Source organism: Somniosus microcephalus, unplaced genomic scaffold, assembly GCF_052327205.1.
Source record: "Somniosus microcephalus isolate GS21.2 unplaced genomic scaffold, FLI_Smic_1.0 unresolved_chr1, whole genome shotgun sequence".
In the NCBI taxonomy this organism is placed as follows: domain Eukaryota; kingdom Metazoa; phylum Chordata; class Chondrichthyes; order Squaliformes; family Somniosidae; genus Somniosus; species Somniosus microcephalus.
Window position 1 is genome coordinate 795,208 of NW_028225179.1, and position 19,322 is coordinate 814,529.

The 19,322-nt window shown below is 45.7% G+C and overlaps 1 non-coding gene across 1 annotated transcript; it reads left to right on the forward strand.

The window, feature by feature from the left end:
- Positions 1-18,864: 18,864 nt before the first annotated feature.
- On the forward strand, positions 18,865-18,954 carry trnar-ucg (transfer RNA arginine (anticodon UCG)). Its single transcript is given in 2 exon segments — positions 18,865-18,901; positions 18,919-18,954. It is a non-coding gene; the product is annotated as a tRNA-Arg (tRNA).
- The last annotated feature ends 368 nt before the right edge of the window (positions 18,955-19,322 follow it).

Sequence of the window (19,322 nt, forward strand, 5' to 3'; positions counted from 1 at the left end):
GGTACTGGACCTAATTCTGGGGAATGTAGCCGGGCAAGTGGTGGAAGTGTCAGTAGGAAAGCATTTTGGCGACAGTGACCATAATTCGGTGAGATTTAAGGTGGTCATGGAAAAAGACAAAGACGGCCCGGAAATAAGGGTTCTAAATTGGGGGAAGGCCGATTTTAATATGATAAGGCAGGATCTGGCCAAAGTGGACTGGGAGCAGCTGCTTATAGGAAAATCCACATCAAAACAGTGGGAGACGTTCAGAAGGGAAATAGAGAGAGTACAACGCCAACATGTTCCTGTAAAGGTCAAGGGTGGGACCAACAAGCAAAGGGAACCTTGGATGACAAGGGATATACAAAAATGCATTAGAAATAAAAGGGGGGCTTTTGGCAGTTACAAAAGACTAAAGACAGAAGAAGCCCTAGAGGAGTATAAAAAGTGCAGGGGCATACTTAAAAAAGAAATTAGGAGGGCGAGGAGGGGCCATGAAATAACACTGGCGAGCAAAATAAAGGAAAATCCTAAGGTGTTTTATAAGTATATTAAGGGGAAGAGGATAACCAGGGAAAGGGTAGGGCCCATTAGGGACCAAAGTGGCAATCTGTGTGTAGAGCCAGAGGATGTAGGCGGGGTTTTAAATGAATTTTTTGCATCTGTGTTCACTCTGGAGAAAGACGATGCAGACATAGAAATCGGGCAAGGGGACTGTGACATACTTGAACATATTAGCATCGAGAGGGAGGAGGTGCTAGCGGTTTTAGCGGGCCAAAAAGTGGATAAATCCCCAGGCCCGGACGAGATGTATCCCAGGCTGCTGTGGGAGGCAAGGGAGGAGATTGCAGGGGCTCTGACACTAATTTTCAGAACCTCTCTGGCCACAGGGGATGTACCAGAGGACTGAAGAACAGCTAACGTAGTACCATTATTCAAGAAGGATAGCAGGGATAAACCAGGGAATTACAGGCCAGTGAGTCTAACATCTGTGGTGGGGAAATTATTCGAAAAAATTCTGAGGGACAAAATTAATCTCCACTTGGAGAGGCAAGGATTAATCGGGGATAGTCAGCATGGCTTTGTCAAGGGTAAATCATGTCTAACAAATCTGATCGAATTTTTCGAGGGGGTGACTAGTGGGGTGGATGAGGGAAATGCTGTGGATGTGGTTTACATGGACTTCAGTAAAGCTTTTGACAAACTCCCGCATAGGAGACTGGTCAAGAAGGTAAGAGCCCATGGGATACAGGGTGCCTTGGCGCGTTGGATCCTAAACTGGCTGAGTGGCAGGAGGCAGAGGGTGATGGTCGAAGGTTGCTTTTGTGACTGGAAGCCTGTGTCCAGTGGGGTACCTCAGGGATCGGTGCTGGGTCCCTTATTGTTTGTGATCTACTTAAATGATTTGGATGAGAATGTAAAAGGTATGATCAGTAAGTTCGCAGATGACACGAAAATTGGTGGGGTGGTAAATTGCGAGGAGGAAAGCCTCAGGCTACAGGACGATATAAACGGGTTGGTCAGATGGGCGGAAAAGTGGCAAATGGAATTTAACCCTGAAAAGTGCGAGGTGATGGATTTTGGACGGACAAATAAGGCAAGGGAATACACAATGAGTGGTAGGACCGTAGGAAGTACAGAGGGTCAGAGGGACCTTGGTGTACATGTACATAGATCCCTGAAGGCAGCGGAGCAGATAGATAAGGTGGTTAAAAAGGCATATGGGATACTTGCCTTCATTAGCCGAGGCATAGAATATAAGAGCAGGGAGGTTATGATGGAGCTGTACAAAACACTTGTGAGGCCACAGCTGGAGTACTGTGTGCAGTTCTGGTCGCCTCACTGTAGGAAGGATGTGATTGCTTTGGAGAGGGTGCAGAGAAGATTCACCAGGATGTTACCTGGGATGGAGCGCCTCAGCTATGAAGAGAGGCTGGACAGGCTGGAGTTGTTTTCCTTGGAGCAGAGAAGGCTGAGGGGGGACCTGATTGAGGTGTACAAAATAATGAGGGGCATAGATAGGGTAGATAAAGAGGAACTTTTCCCCTTAGTGGGGGGGTCAATAACAAGGGGGCATAGATTCAGGGTAAGGGGCAGGAGATTTAGAGGGGATTTGAGGAGGAACTTTTTCACCCAGAGGGTGGTTGGAATGTGGAACTCAATGCCTGAAAGGGTGGTGGAGGCAGGAGCCCTCACAACATTCAAGAAGCATTTGGATGAGCACTTGAAATGCCATTGCATACAAGGCTATGGACCAAATGCTGGAAAATGGGATTAGACTGGACAGGGATGGATGGGCGGCGCAGACACGATGGGCCGAAGGGCCTCTTTCTGTGCTGTAAAACTCTATGACTCTATGACTCTATGATTGCGAGGGCAATGGGATCTCAGAGGCTCTGAGAGAATTGAAGGGTTTCTGAAATAGTACCACGTGGGTATGAGGGCACGAACTGGATATCAGAGAGAGTAACGGACTCTCAGAAGGTATCGCAGAGGATGACGGAACTCAGGAGGTATCAGAGAGGTTATGAGCGCTCGGGAGTTATGAGAGAGAGTAAGGGGCGCTCGGAATGTATCGAAGAGAGTAAGGGAAACTGAGGAGCTATCAGTGAGAGTAACCAATGGTCTGGAGATATCAGAGTGGTTAATGAACACTCAAGTTTTATCAGAAAGATTGAGGAAGGCTTAGGTGGTAGCAGCGAGGCTGGTGGAACAGGAGGTGCTATCTTCTAAACATCACATTTTCTAAATATCAACATGGTTAATGAAAGCAAAGTTGAATCCGAATGTGACAGATGGTTTGCCGTGTCCTCAGGGACAACAAAGATAAGGTAGAATGGAGTCGGACTGGACATTTTCCGCGCTTAGGAATACATTTATATCTGACACAGATCGCCCACCCAATACATTAAATAACAATAGACACATCTAAGCATATCAGTAACTAACAGAGACGCAAAATCATTTATATTCAACGCATTAGCAACTCGCAAATGCATGTGTATCTAACATGAACACACCCAAATATATTTACAAGGATCACAGGTAATTGATTGCTAAAAAATGACTTTAATTGTGTGTCTTTAAAGCCATGATGTAAATATGGTAGTTTACATTAACCTTCTTCCAAAGCCGCTGGTGATTGCTGTGGAATGATTTGAGACCTATCTGATAATTTATGACGTGGAACTGCAAGGTTGAAGCACATTCGACTGATTCCACTGGCCCTGTTCTGCTGACTCTCAACACAATACATACTTACAACCAATAAAACAAACCTGCCTTGAATGGAAGTGGGCTTCGTTTTCTAGAAGGAATATGTCAACTGGGCCGAAAAATGACCTTCAGCAGATCCAGATAAAATCGTTCAGTATAAGTAAAGGACAAAATGCCAGAAGTGGGATTTGAACACACGTCTGCGATCTGAAATGAGCACTTTAGACTGCTCAGCCATCCTGACTTACTAATGCAAAATCCAATGTCCCTGCACTGACACACTGAGGTAAACAAAACGCGAACTGTTGCTGGAAGGCCGAGTGATCGGGATACAAACTCCCCGGATTTCAATGTCAGCGTGCTCTGTGTATGAGGAGGCTTCGGCGGGCCGTGTGGTATGTTGCTTCACTAGCAGTATTGCGCTGCCTTCGCTGCAGTGGGTCCCCCAGCGATGGGTATTAGGATAATTGCTTTTCTTGTTATTTATAAATGACCTGGACTTGGGTATAGGGACTCAAATTTCAAAGTTCGCACTGTGGCTGCCCGATGCGGCCAAAGACGCGGGCGCGGTAGGACGAGCTGTGCTGGCAGCCGTCACGGGAGGGCGAGCCGGGCCGGCGGCCGCCGCCCGTGCGTCACGTGATGCGTGACGTGACGTCAGCGCGTTAGGACGCGTCCTTAAAGGGGCAACGGCCCAAACAGGTAAGTTAAAGGGGCAACGGCCCAAACAGGTAAGTTATGTACATACAAAGGTAAGTTAAAGGGAATTATGTATATACATAGTAAGGGTCACCCGGTGGAACCGCCACATGCTCCACCCCAGAATTCGCTTTAATGCAAGTTAAAATATGAGATGGTCTGACGAGCTAGTGGCCTTGGTGGGCGTGCTGTCTCGACTTGGCAGGCCAGGTTTGAAGGTGCTGGTCATAAGCGGATCCTTACGCGTGTCGTGGCAAATGAAATGCATCCATCAGGTGAAGGACCGTGGAGACGTGCGAAACAGCAGGCCTTATCAGAGTGATGGGCAGGTTGGGCGGATGCGGGCAATGTCTCCGTTGATGTTTAAACAAGTCCTTGTTCTGACAAACTCTGCAGGAACTCCAAACGATCGATCCAGAAGGACTTGACAGGCAAGGTCAGTGAACTCGCCGACAGGTGAGCAAAACCTTCGGGAGGCTGGAACGCACAGAATGCTGCATGCCACAGTGCTACGATGATAACACAATGGAGGGTGAAAAGTTGCTGCGTTGATCAGTGCTCGGTGAGAACAGCAACTTTACCATGGCAGATCACGGCCACGGGATGCCCGTTGGACCCGTCCTCGATGTTTGCAGTGTCAGTAGATGTTTGCACATGTTAAGGAGAAAACTGGAGAAAGGGCGTCAATGGTCCGGGTTGTTGTGAATTTCGGTAGCGGTAAACTGCCTGGAGGGCGGCAAAGCTTTTTGTTGTTGTTGACTTGTTGGAAAAACTGCTGAGAGGGCAGCACGCTTCTCCGTCTCGCTGAAAAGTGTGGTCGGTAACACAACCAGCAGGCTGACGGGCTGTTGTATCGTCGGCGGGGAACGAGTCTTTGTAGTTGGGGTCACCAATGTAGCAGATCGTGTTCACCTAGGTAGGTATTGGACGAATGACTACTAAATAATCGAATTGGACTGCAGGAGAACAATCAATAAGTTATTTAATGCAGGAAACAGATGTTATACAGCAGACAATGGAGTTGGATGCAGGAGAGCCGGGAGGTACGTCTTAACCCAGTGGGGATGCCACGAGGACTGAGTCCGCAGTCCTGTGTATTCCGTGATGACGTCATCACGCTCGGCTGTGTTTTCCCACGCTTCGGGTGTCAGGTGACCGCTTTGTGACGCCAGCGCGTTCGCCCGCGCTTGGGGCGATCACGTGACCTCCGCCAATATGGCGGCGCGTTTACCCGGCACTGAGGCTGGCCGTTGCGGCAGAAGTCACCAGCGCGAGAGGCACCCGGCACTGTGGCCGGCCGTTGCGACCGTCGAGGGAGCGGACGGCCGAACTAGGGCGGCAGCCGACGCGTTTATGTGCGTAACGTGAAGCGTGGCGTGACGTCAGCGCGTTATGTCGTGTCCTTAAAGGGGCAACGGCCCAAACAGGTAAGTTAAAGGGGTAACGGCCCAAACTGGTAAGTTATATGCATACTTAAATATGTTAAAGTGAATTATGTATAATATATGTAAGGGACACCCGGTGGACCCGTCACAAGAATGTTATTGGCAGATTTCAGGAGGACATAGACAGACCGGCGAAATGGTCATGGCAGATGAAATTTGACGAAGTAATTTTGGTAGGAAGTATCAGGAGAGTGAAAATAAACCACATGCTACGTTTAAAGTGGGTGCAGGAGCAGAGCGACCTGGGGGTGTACGGTCACAAGTACTTGGAGGTGGTAGGACAAGTTGAGAAGGCTATAAGGAGGGCATTCGCGGTCCTTGACTTTATAAATCAGGGAATAGAGCAAAAAAGCAAGGAATTTATGTTCAAACTTCATAAAACCCTAATTAGGCCCAAGCTGGAGTATTGTGACCAATTCTGGGCTCCACAGTGAGGAAGGATGTCAAGCCCTCAGAGAGTGTGCAGTTGAGATTTACTAGAATGGTACCAGTGATCAAAGACTTCAGTTACGTGCAGAGACTAGAGAAGCTGGGTTGTTCTCGTTAGAGCAGAGAAGCTTAAGGGGAGATTTGAGGGAGGTGATTAAAAGCTTGAAGGATTTGGGGAGAGTTAAGAAGAACAATCTGTTTCAAGTGACCAGAGGGTGGGTTACCTGAATTCACAGATTTACGGTATTTGGAACTGAAACAGAAGTGACAGGAGGAAACATTAATACAGTGAATTTTTATGATCTGTAATGCACTGCCTGAAGGGGTAGTGGAAGCAGATTCAATGCTAACATTTAAAAGGTAATTGGATAAACACTTGGAAATATAAAATATGCTGGGCTATGGGGAATCCGCAGGGGAGTGGGACTAATTGGTTCACTATTTCAAAGGCTCGATGGGCCGAATGCCCCCTACTGTGCTGTAATATTCTATCATTCTATGATTCTATGTTATCGACCTCCATGGCGTCACCTATAGGCGTGAGATGTAATGCTCTGCACAACTCTGCTTCAGTGGGATCTTGTTCCCCAGAGATGGGCTGTAATGCACTGTGTTGCCACATTCGCTGCTATTTGCCAGCAGCGGGTTATTGAAGAGAGCTGCTTTTCGCGGCCTCACTCATTCTGGGCTCTGGAAAACAGCAACAAAATGATAGATTTGCTGCCGTGTCTCAAATTCAGCTTAAAACAGTTATTATTAACCGATGCAGCCCTGCAGGATCTTATAATGATCTCTCACAAATCAACTGAAGCCAGTGAGAATGTGAATATCATTTTGCTTTTCCAAAATAAACGGTGTGACATTCATTGTGGAAACACGGAGAGAGCCTGGTGTGGCTCACTGCGGAAACATCCATGTCACAGCGAACCAGCTCTCCTGCAACCAGTGCGGCCTCCCATCCGTCCTTTCGGGGCCTAGCCTGCTAAGATGAATTCTGATTTCCGTGAAGCCAGTCTCAGGCTTTTTAATATTTTTGATGTGCGTGCTATCCGACCGCAGGGTAAATGTTGGGAATATCAACCGGGCCCAGCTGGCAATGTTTGTATCACATTTGTGTTCATTCGTTGAAAACTGAAACTGTGAGACAATAAGATAAAGATTACTCGATCGTTAATGGAACCATCAATTATTTGAGCTGACAGCTGACCTTGTCAACCGATTGTGCCACAGAAACACAACCCTGTCCAAACTGAAACACCGAGCTACAACCTCAGGTTACAGCGACCAATATGGATCGATGATGTATTACAAATTACTTTCAGTCTGATTTAGATAAGTGGAGCATTGGAGACTGCACTTTATACATTCTGAATTCCAATATCCTGTCAGCTCAGCCCGCAGATCTATTCCCATTCCCAGCCCTCTTTCACATTTCGATGAGGTCCATCCTATAACCAAGTTTGCTGATGGCATTAAGTTAGGTGGCACAGTAAGTAGTGTAGGTGAGAGCAGAAAGTTCCAAAGGAACATTGATAGATTAAGTGAGTGGGCAAAACTGTGGCCGATGGAGTTCAACGTGGAGAACTGTGAGATCATCCACTTTAGACCTGAGTAATACAAATCAGAGTCTATTCAAAAAGGTGAGGAGTTAGGAACTCTGGAGGAGCAGAAAATATTAAAACTTAACGTAGAGTAATTCCTTTAAACTACTGGACAGGTACAACATAAAATGAAAGGTTCATGGAATTGTAGCCTTCATATCAAGTTGGCGGTAATACAGAGTGGTGGAAGTTCTGTTGGAAGTCAACAGGAAAGATAGGGAAATGGTACAGGGGGAGTCGTAGTCTTCGTGATTAAGCATGAAATCACTACAATGCTAAGAGAGGATATAATGAGAGATAAGTAGGCTATGGAGACTTTATGGGTAGAATTAAGAGCTAGGAAAAGAATTAAGACTGTAGGGAAGTTGGGTAGAGGCCCCCTGGCCGCAGCTGTGAAATGTTAGATTTTATAAATGCAGAAATTAGACAAGCGTGTAGGAAAAGCAGAGTGGTTTTAATGGAGGATTTTAATTTTCCTATAGATAGCGATAAGCAGACTAGCACCTGTCAGAGAGTTAATTAATTTATTGAGTGCATCCGGAATGGTTTTCTACAACAATATGCCTTAGAAAAAACACGCAGGCAGGCCATATTTGATTCAGTAATGAGTAATGAGTCAGATTTATTCAACAGACTAAAGGCGCATGAACATTTGTTTAATAGTGATCATAGCAGGATCGAGTTCAACATAGTGTTTGAAAGGAAGAAACGCGAAACAGCTGCGAAGGTTCTAGATTTGGGTGGGGCCGACTTCAACGGGATGAGGCAGAGACTGTCCACATTAAACTGGGCAAATCTGTTAATAGGTAAAATGACAGAAGATCAGTGGGAGGTGTTCAAAATAAATTTAACATGGTACAGAATCAGTTTATACCGCTGAGGGGCAAGAACTCTACTGGACAAAAAAACAGGCATGGATGACTAAAGAGGTAAGAGACAGACAGCGGTAAAATAAAATAAAAAGCATATAAAAAAGCTAAACATAGCACAGATCCTGACGAATGGGAAAGATACAAAGCACAGATAGTAAGAGCATATAGTAAGAGCTACAAAGAGGGAGTATGAACAGAAAGAGACTGGTGAAATGGGCAGACACATGGCAGATGAAAGTTAACGTAGGTAAGTGCAAATGGATATATTTTGGTCGGAAGAATGAGGAGAGGCAATATAAATTAAATGGTACTAATTTAATGGGGCCGATTATTTCCTTTTATCGGCTCCCTCTGGAGATCACTGGCCCCTAAATTGCTCACAATGCTCTCCCCTGCAATTTATTAACCAGCTCTAAATGGTACAATTATAAAGAGGGTGCAGGAACAGGGAGACATTGGGTGTGTGCACACAAATCTTTGAAGGTGGCAGGACAAGGCGAGAAGGATGTTAGAAATGATTAGGGTTCCTTTCTTTTATTAATAGATGAATAGAGCATAAAAGCAAGGAAATTATACTAAACATGTATAAAGCACTGGTGAAGCCTCAGCTGGAGTATTGCGTTCAATTCTGGGCAGCACACTTTAGGAAAGAACTCAAGGCCTTGTAGAGAGTCCAGAATAGAGTTACTGGAATGGTACCAGGGATGGGGGACCTCATTTATGCGAAGTGACTGGAGCAGCTGGGATTTTTCTCCTTAGAGCAGTGAATGTCAAGAAGATTGTTGATAGATATGTTCAAAATTAAGAATGGTTTTGATAGAGATAAAAAAGGAGAAACCTTAGAAATGTCAAATTAAATATGATAAAACCCTCCCAGGCACAGTTGGGGTGATATTTGGTTTATGAGACGGACGCCTTACCACTTGGCCACCGCGCAGTACTCAGAGCTTGAGTTGAGGTTGAGGGAAAACAGAACAGACACTTGTATACAGCAATAAAATGAGATAGTGGAGCCGGCAAATAACCGCCTCATTTAGATGAATCCTTTAATAAAACCTTTCAGAGAATCACAGAATCATACATCACAGAATGAGGCCATTTGCCCCGTCGTGCTCTTGAAAGAGCAATCCAATTATTCCCAGCTCTTTCGCCATACCCCTGCACAATTTTCCAATTCAAGTATTTATCCAATTCCCTTTTGAAACTTACTATTGAAGCTGCATCCACCACCATTTCAGGCAGAGCATTACAGATTATAATAACTCGTAATGTAAAAAAGAAAAACTCCTCATCTCCCCTCTGGTTCTTTTGCCAATTACATTTCGACTGTTGTCCTCTGGGTGTTGCCAGGACTGGAGAATTTTGGCTCTGAGGAAAGATTGGATTGGCTGGAGTTGTTTTCTTTGGAACAGAGGAGGCGGAGTTGAGACTTAATTCAGGTGTATGAAATATTGTGGGGCCAAGCTAGAGTGGATAGGAAGCATCCATTTCAGTTAGCAGAGAGGTTAATAACAAGGAGGAATAGATTTAAAGTAATTGGTAGAAGAATTAGAGGGAAGTTGGGGAGAACTTTTTTCACCCAAAGGGTGGTGGGGGTCTGTAACTCTCTACCTGAAATGGTGGTAGAGCAGGAACCCACGTCATATTTGAAAAGAATTTGGATATTCACTTGATGTGCCGTAAACTGCAAGGCTACGGACCAATAGCTGGAAAGTCGGATTAGGCTGGGTCGGTCTTTCAGCCAGAGCCTATGACCCTCCTTCTGTGCTGTAAATTTCTAAGGTTCTTTGAGTCTAAGAGGTACTGAGTTCTCCTAGGTGTCCTGGGCATAGCTGTGTCCGACAGCTAACATCACAGTGGGATCTTGCTGTGTAGAAATCGGCTGCCGTGTTTTCCTATATTATAAGCAGTGACTACGCTTCAAAAGGTACTTCATTTTCTGTAAAGCAATTTAAAAAAAATCACCATTGATGGGATGTGGGTGTCGCTGGCAACATCAGAATTTATTGCACATCCCTAATTGCCCTTGAAAAGGTGGTGATGAGCGCCTTTTTGAAACACTGCAGTCCGTGAGGTGAAGGTACCCACGTTGCTTTTAGGGATGGAGATCCCGGATTTTGACCCAGAGACAATGAAGGAACGATGATATATTTCCAAGTCAGGATGGTGCATGCCTTGGAGGGGAACTTGCAGCTGGTGGTGTTCCCATGCGCTAACTGCTCTTGTCCTTCTATGAGGTACAGGTCGCGGTTTTGGGAGGTGCTGTGGAAGAAGATTTGGCACTTGTGTAGCGCGATGGTTACTTACCACATATCAGCCCAAGCCTGAATGTTGTGCAGGTCTTTCTGCATGCAGGCCAGGATTGCTTCATTATCTGATAAGACGAGAATGGAACTGAACACTTTGCGATCATCGCTGAACATCCCCAGGTCTGACCTTATGATAGAAGGAAGGTCATTGATGAAGCAGCTGAAGATTAACTCCTGCAGTGATGTCCCGGTGCTGACATGATACGCCTCCAACATCCACAAGCATCTTCCTTTATGCTAGGTATGTCTCCAACAGTCGACTTTCCCCTGCGTCCACCCACAAGTTCCATTGACTTCAATTTTACTCGGGCTCCTTGATGCAACACTTGGTCTAATGCTGTTTTGCTGCTAAGAGCAATCACTCTCACCTCGCCTTTAGAATTCAGCTCCTTTGTCCATGTTAGAATCAAGGCTGTAATGTGGTCTGGAACCTAGTGGTCCTGTCGGGACTCAAACAGAGCATTGGTGAGCAACTGGGACGTCCGACGGTCGGAAAGGTGCTATAGCAGGGCAAGTTCTCTTTTTTACTGTTTAAAAGCTACTAACATATGCGTGATGTTTATTTGTAGGAACAGATGGTCATCGAGCTGAAACCTTAACTCTGCCTTCCTCTCCCCACAGATCCTGCCAGGATGTCCCAGCATGGCCCGTTTATAAACGTTGATATTAAATAAATGGTTCCTTCTGCAGTGGGGAAAGAGTTAAAGTGACATCGCTGGCAGTTTCACTGAATGGTGTAATAAAGAAAATAATCTAATAAGCCATTGCAGTAGTAAGCTTTTTCTAAATTGCTGAACTGGCAGTTGAGATAACCTAAGCGGTAGTGTTAGAACTGCATACTGTGTCACTTACAGACAATTGCAAATAGTCAGATGTGGAAACCATAAGAGGCCTAGAGGATGTAAGTTCTGTTCTGGCAGGAAAGTAAAACAATGAGTTGGAAGTAAAGAGGCCTAGAGAGGCAGGAAAGGAGGACAATGAGTCAGAAGTACAATGTTGATGAGACCCTATCTGGCATAAGCAAATATCATAGGTGCAACAACAGCGTGGGGGATAACGGACATAAAGGTTTACGATAATAAAAGTGGTACTTTAATGTTATGCAGCATAGGCAACCAATCAGTGAAAATGCATACGGCCAAGGTCCAATCAGGTGGCAGGAATGAATTCTGAGCGAGCAGGACATATGTGTTTTAATGTATAAAAATGTAGTGTTTGCTGTACTAATTTGGTGAAGTCTGGCTAAGACAGAGCAGATTGTCTCCCCACCAGTGTAATAAAGAAGACTTGATTATCGATCAGAAAACCTTGTTTCAAGTGTTTGTTTAAAATGCTCCACATCTATTGGCATCATGAACAGGATCCTCACGGACGGGATGCATGGGCGAGTGAAGCTGAGCCAAAAACGTGAGTACTTTAAAAAGCCACATACAGTGAGGGCAAGGCAACACCGTCTCATGTCCACCGCCCCCTTTTGAATCAAAGAAATAAAATATTTGAATCGATAAGTCAAGCGGTCTTGGGGTGCAGGTGAAATGCGCGGAAGTGTAGGCGTGGTATGTGTTGCAAGTAGTGCGTTAACTTTGGAGAAAAAGTCTAAAGCATAACTCTGACAACTCGAGTTGCAAGCAATGCAGAAAGTTTAAGCATACCTCTGACAACTCCAGTTGCAAGTAGTGCTCAGAATACATCTGACAACAAATTACCCGAACAAAATTGTTGCCAGGATGGACTCACTCTGTGAGAGTAAATAAGGGAGGTACCTCTGAGAACTGCGTTTGCAAGTAACATCTCACTCTGCGAGAGTAAAGCAAAGATGGTAACTCTGACAACTGTGGTTGCAAGTATTGTCTCACTCTGCGAGAGTAAAGTACGGGACGTACTGCTGACAACAATTAACCATGGAAAGTGAAAAACTCGAGTGGGGACCGGTGGGGTCTCTGACACGCTATTTAGCGGACAAAAATAAAAGATTAATTGACAAAATTGTTAATAACCATTGGCAACCGAATGACCCACCAGCCAAACAAAGAGAATGGTAAGCTAAAGAAACAAAATTAAATGAAGAAAAGGCCATCAATTTAGTGGCTCGCGCATATTATGAGTTGAGTAGCCGTGCTCGAATTTGGACCAAAAATGGGCGCGAAAATTGTACCGAAGTACCAGTAATGGCAACAGATCCTGTAGCGCCATCAGAGGTGAAAAGAGTATTCAAGGACAGGATAGACTGGGAGGTGCTAAGCGAAAAAGGGGCTGAACATGACCTCGACTATAATGATGGGGATGTCCCGCCCCCATATGATGACATAAAAGCGGCACCTATTAAGGTGGAATTTATTCCGGGCACCCCGGCGGTGCCTACACTGGTAGGGGTACCCCCAGGTACCATTACCATCCCAGCAGTACCAGTTCAGATAAAAAACACTGACGTACCTTTCTCCCCAGGAGATAAATTAAAGTTGCTTCAAATACTGCCGGAACTAAAGCCCCGACAGAGTAATGCCATATTCTGACAGAAACTAAGAGAAATGAGAATAGGTCAGAACTTCAAAAACCGGGATGCTGATGGAGTAGTGAGGGCAAAGATGAGTGGAGGTATGTGGGGTCAATTACCTCAACAATATAGGGACGGAACATGGTATCAAAATGTAGCCCCTACAAAGCAGCAACGAGATATGGATTATACAGCATTTAGGACCGCTGTTACGCACGTTTTAGGATTTGTACAAGTAAAGTAGGGACAAGTCATGGGAATTAGTCAGGGGAAAGGGGAGTCCGCCCATGACTATGGAGAACGGAAGTGGACTAGTTTTGTAGCCCACTCAGGTATAATAGCACCACAACAAGACAATTTGGCATGTTTTTAAATGTACAAGGAAGGGCTGTGTGGTGCCCATCAGGCCATACTGAAAACTGGTTTGGTCACCATGCAGACCTTTGATGAACTGATCAGATGGGCGACCGAGGTAGACAACCAGCAGAAAGTTAAAGTGGCTGCCTTGGAGGAACAGATAGCTGCAGTAAAGGAGATGGCAGAGCTAAGCGATCTCACAACCATCGGATCAAATCATAGCTCTGCAGTACTGCCACATCCAGTCGTGAGTGGTGGTGGACAATTAAACAGTTAACAGGAGGAGGAGGCTCCAAACATACCCCATCCTCAATGATGGTGGAGCCCAGCACGTGAGTGCAAAGACAAGGCTGAAGCATTTGCAACTATCTTCAGCCAGAAGTGCCGAGTGGATGATTCATCTCGGCCTCCTACTGAGGTCCCCAGCATCACAGATGCCAGTCTTCAGCCCATTCAATTCACTCCACGTGATGTCAAGAAACGGCTGAAGACACTGGATACTGCAAAGGCTATGGGCCCTGACAACATTACGGCAATAGTACTAAAGACTTGTGCTCCAGAACAAGCTGCGCCCCTAGCCAAGCTGTTCCAGTACAGCTACAACACTGGTATCTACCCGGCAATGTGGAAAATTGCCCAAGTATGTGCTGTCTACAAAAAGCAGTACATATCCGACCCAGCCAATTACCGTCCCATCAGTCTACTCTCAATCATCAGCAAAGTGATGGAAGGTGTCCTTGACAGTGCCATCAAGCGGCTCTTACTCAGCAATAACCTACTAACTGACACCCAGTTTGGGCTCCTCCAGGGCCACTCAGCTCCTGACCTCATTACAGCCTTGGTCCAAACATGGACAAAAGAGCTGAACTCAAGAGGTGACGTGAGAGTCACTGCCCTTGACATCAAGGCAGCATTTGATCGAGTATGGCATCAAGGAGCCCTAGCAAGACTGAAGTCAATGGGAATCAAGGGGAAAACTCTCCATTGGTTGGAATCATACCTAGCATAAAGGAAGTTGGCTGTGGTTGTTGGGGGACATTCATCTCAATCACATGACATCACTGCAGGAGTTCCTCAGGGCAGTGTCCTAGGCCCAACCATCTTCAGCTGTTTCATCAATGACCTTCCCTCCATCATAAGGTCAGAAGTGGTGATGTTCGCTGATGATTGGACACTGTTCAGCAACATTCGAGACTCGTTGGATAATGACGCAGTCCATGTCCATATGCAGCAAGACCTGGACAACATTCAGACTTGGGCTGACAAGTGGCAAGTAACATTCGCACCACACAACTGCCACGCAATGACCATCTCCAACAAGCGAGACTCTAACCATCACCCCTTGACATTCAATGGCATTACCATCGCTGAATCCCCCACTATCAACATTCTGGGGGTTACCATTGATCAGAAACTGAACTGGACCAGCCATATAAATACTGTGGCTACAAGAGCAGGCCAGAGGCTGGGAATTCTGCGGCGAGTGTCTCACCTCCTGACTCCCCAAAGCCTTTCCACCATCTATAAGGCACAAGTCGGGAGTGTGATGGAATACTCTCCACTTGCCTGGATGAGTGCAGCTCCAACAACACTCAAGAAGCTCGACACCATTCAAGATAAGGCAGCCCGCTTGATTGGCACTCCATCCACCACCTTCAACATTCACTCACTCCACCACCGGCACATTGTGGCTGCAGTGTGTACCATCTGCAAGATGCGCTGCAGCAACTCGCCAAAGCTCCTTCAACAGCACCTTCCAAACCTGTGACTTCTACCACTTAGAAGGACAAGGGCAGCAGACGCATCGGAATATCACCACCTACAAGTTCCCCACCAAGCCACACACCATCCGTACTTGGACCTGTATCGCCGTTCCTTCACTGCCGCTGGGCCAAAATCCTGGAACTCCCTTCCGAACAGCATTGTGGGAGTACCTACACCATATGGACTGCACCGGTTCAAGAAGGCGGCTCATCACCATCTTCTCAAGGGCAATTGGGGATAGGCACTAAATGCAGGCCAACCAGCCAGCGACGCCCACATCCCATCAATGAATAATTTAAAAAAAAGTCTGTATTAAATGCAATAGGATTTGGCACAAGAGTTATGAGTGGTCAGTTGTTAATCACGTCTTTTTGCGAGCAGTTTCCTTCAATCTGCTCACAATTCTCCCCATAAAAAGTGGTTCAGTATCATCAGCGGCCGCGTGGCCTAATGGATAAAGTTTTTGACTTCGGTTGCGAGTTTTACAGTTATCAGAAAATTGCAGGTTCGAGTTCTGTCGCGGTCGTTTAATTAACTAGGCGACACTTTTTCTGTTCTGAATCTCTCTTCAAACCGACCATTTCTAACAGTCCCTCAACTGAAGCAGCGGAAGGACTTTTGCTTACATTAAGCTGATTGTACATTTTCAACATTGTAGATCTGTGTGCACGGGCAGGATAAGCAGTGAAGTGGACTTTCTTTCAGGGTATTTCTGCCCAGATGCAAAAAGCAGGAAATGGAATGACTGAGAGCAGTGAATGGTTGAGAGGAGGTGGCCGAGAAATTAAGGCGATGGACTGTTAATTTAGTTGTGCTCTGTACACGAGGGTTCGGATCCCATCCTCATCGTTATTACGTCTGATACTGGTACACTTTCCGAGCATTTAACTGAATCTTGCTTAAAATAAGCTTTCAAATGCAACATCGTCAGAACCGCTCTGATGCTCCTGGTCTGTGCCGCTTGCATTACTCATATGCTGTTAAAATTAAAAGAGACCACTGAATTCTTCAACTTCTTGAATGAAGGTGGAGCAGTGATCGCGATTCGGAGATTGTCAAACTCCTCCTTTCTTCTGCTGAGATTGTCACCGAATGAAAGAGTAGCGGGAACAGAGGCAAATGATAAGGGAGCAGAAACACAAATTTCTCCTTTAGGGGACAATGTAATTTCAAAAATATTTATCAACCTTAATGACGAGATTTTCTGTTTTGGTGTCTTTGGTTGCGATATAAATAATGGGCGAGACATCCTCGTTCTTTTCGGCATACTCTCATGGGATCGGAGGGCCCGGTTTAACGTCTTACTAGAAAGACGGAGGCACCAACAGTGCAGCACTACGTCATTACTGCACTGGGGTGTCTGCCTGGATTATCTGCTCAAGTCTCTGGAGTGGTGCTTGACTTTGCTGCCGCTGAGCCACGGCTGACACCTACACTCATTTCATTTGACTGGCGAGAAATGACGGAGATAAAGGGAAAAATTATAATGGAGTAAACCTTCAATTTGTCATCCAACAGAAAAGCGGTCATCGTAATCCGCCTGTTATAGAAACAGTCCGATTTATGTTGCCATCGATTTCATAAGCATTGAAAATCAGGCCTGTCTAAAATGGAATGGGTCGTGGTCAGTTGTTCATCAATCTGGGTCTGTTTAAAACGGGAGTGCTCACAGTCCCGGATCATTCTGTGACTGTTTAAAATGGCAGAGCTCACAGTCCCGTGTCATTCCGTTTTTTTTAAAGTGGAGCGATTTCAGCTTTCATGACCGAGGTGTTGAGTTTAACTAAATGCGGCAGGGTTCGTCAGGGCTTTGAACGCGAGACCTCTCGCACTTTAAGCCACGGAAATTCCCTTAGCGAGAATCATACCCCTAAACCAACGAGCCGCCGATGTTTTGTTTCGATTTGCATTGCGATTCCCTGCGCTGGTGCAACCCCAGCTCGCAGAAGTCCTGTTCATTCAGTTAAAATGTTAAACTTTACCTCAATCCGCTTCTTTTTGCGAGCAGTTTCCTTGAATCTGCTCACAATTCTCCCCATAAAAAGAGACTCAGCAGTATCAGCGGCTGCGTGGCCTAATGGCTAAGGCGTTTGACTTCGGTTATGAGTTATTCAGTCATCAGAAGATTGCAGGTTCGAGTCCTGCCGCAGTCGTTTAATTAACTGGGCAACACTTTTTCTGTTCCGAATCTGGCTTCAAACCGACCATTTTTGACAGTCCCTCAACTGAAGCAGTGGAAGGCCTTTTGCTTATATTAAGCTGATTGTACATTTTCAACATTGTTGATCTGGGTGCACGGGCAGGATAAGCGGTGAAGTGGACTTTCTTTCAGGGTATTTCTGCTTAGATGCAAAAAGCAGGAAATGGAATGGCTGAGAGCAGGATATGGTTGAGTCGAGGTGGCCGAAAGGTTAAGGCGATAGACTTTTCATCTATTGCCGATCTGTACGCGAGGGTTCAGCTCCCATCCTCGTCATTATTACGTTTGATACTGGTACAATTTCCGAGCATTTAACTGAATCTTGCCTAAAATAAGCTTTCAAATGCAATTTCGTCAGAGTCGCTCTGGTGCTCCTGGTCTGTGCCCCATGCATTACTCATATCTTGTTAAAATTAAAAGAGACCACAGCAATTCTACAACTTCTTGAATGAAGTTGGAGCAGTGATCGCGATTCGGTGATTGTCGAACTCCTCCTTTCTTCTGCTGAGATTGTCACTGAATGAAAGAGTAGCGGGACCAGACCAAAATGATTAGGGAGCAGAAACATAAATTTCTCCTTTAGGAGGCAATGTAATTTCAAAAATATTTATCAACCTTAATGACGAGATTTTCCGTTTTAGTGTCTTTTGTTGAGACATAAATAATGGGCGAGACATCCTCGTTCTTTTCGGCATACTCTCATGGGATCGCAGGGCCCGGTTTCACATCTTACTAGAAAGATGAAGGCACCAACAGTGCAGCACTACCTCATTACTGCACTGGAGTGTCTGCCTGGATTATGTGCTCAAGTCTCTGGAGTGGTGCTTGACTTTGCTGCCGCTGAGCCACGGCTGACACCTAGACTCAGTTCATTTGGCTGGAGAGAAATGACGGAGATTAAGGGAAAAATTACAATGGAGTAAACTTTCAATTTGTCACCCAACAGAAATGCGGGCATCGTAATCGGCCGCCTGTTATAGAAACAGTCCGATTTATGTTGCCATCGATTTCTTAAGCATTGAAAATCAGGCCTGTCTATAATGGAATGGGTCGTGGTCAGTTGTTAATCACTCTGGGTCTATTTAAACCGGGAGTACTCACATTCCCGGATCATTCTGTTTCTGTTTAAAATGGCAGAGCTCACAGTCCCGATTAATTCCGTATTTTTTAAAGTAGAACGGTTTCAGCTTTCATGACCGAGGTGTTGAGTTTAACTAAATGCGGCGGGGCTCAGTCCGGGATTTGAACCCGGGACGTCTCGCATTTTAAGCCACAGAAATATCTCTAAGCGAGAGTCATACCCCTAGACCAACGAACCACCGATGCTCTGCTTCAAGTTGCATTGTGATTCCCTGCGCTGGTGCAAACCCAGCTCGCAGAAGTCCTGTTCATTCAGTTAAAATGTTTAACTTTTCCTCAATCCGCTTCTTTTTGCGAGCAGTTTCCTTGAATCTGCTCACAATTCTCCCCATAAAAAGACACCCAGCAGTATCAGCGGCTGCGTGGCCTAATGGATAAGGCGTCTGACTTCGGTTATGAGTTATTCAGTCATCAGAAGATTGCAGGTTCGAGTCCTGCCGCAGTCGTTTAATTAACTGGGCGACACTTTTTCTGTTCCGAATCTGGCTTCAAACCGACCATTTTTGACAGTCCCTCAACTGAAGCAGTGGAAGGCCTTTTGCTTACATTAAGCTGATTGTACATTTTCAACATTGTTGATCTGGGTGCACGGGCAGGATAAGCGGTGAAGTGGACTTTCTTTCAGGGTATTTCTGCTTGGATGCAAAAAGCAGGAAATGAAATGGCTGAGAGCAGTATATGGTTGAGTCGAGGTGGCCGAAAGGTTAAGGCGATAGACAGTTAATCTATTGCCGATCTGTACGCGAGGGTTCAGCTCCCATCCTCGTCGTTATTACGTTTGATACTGGTACACTTTCCGAGCATTTAACTGAAA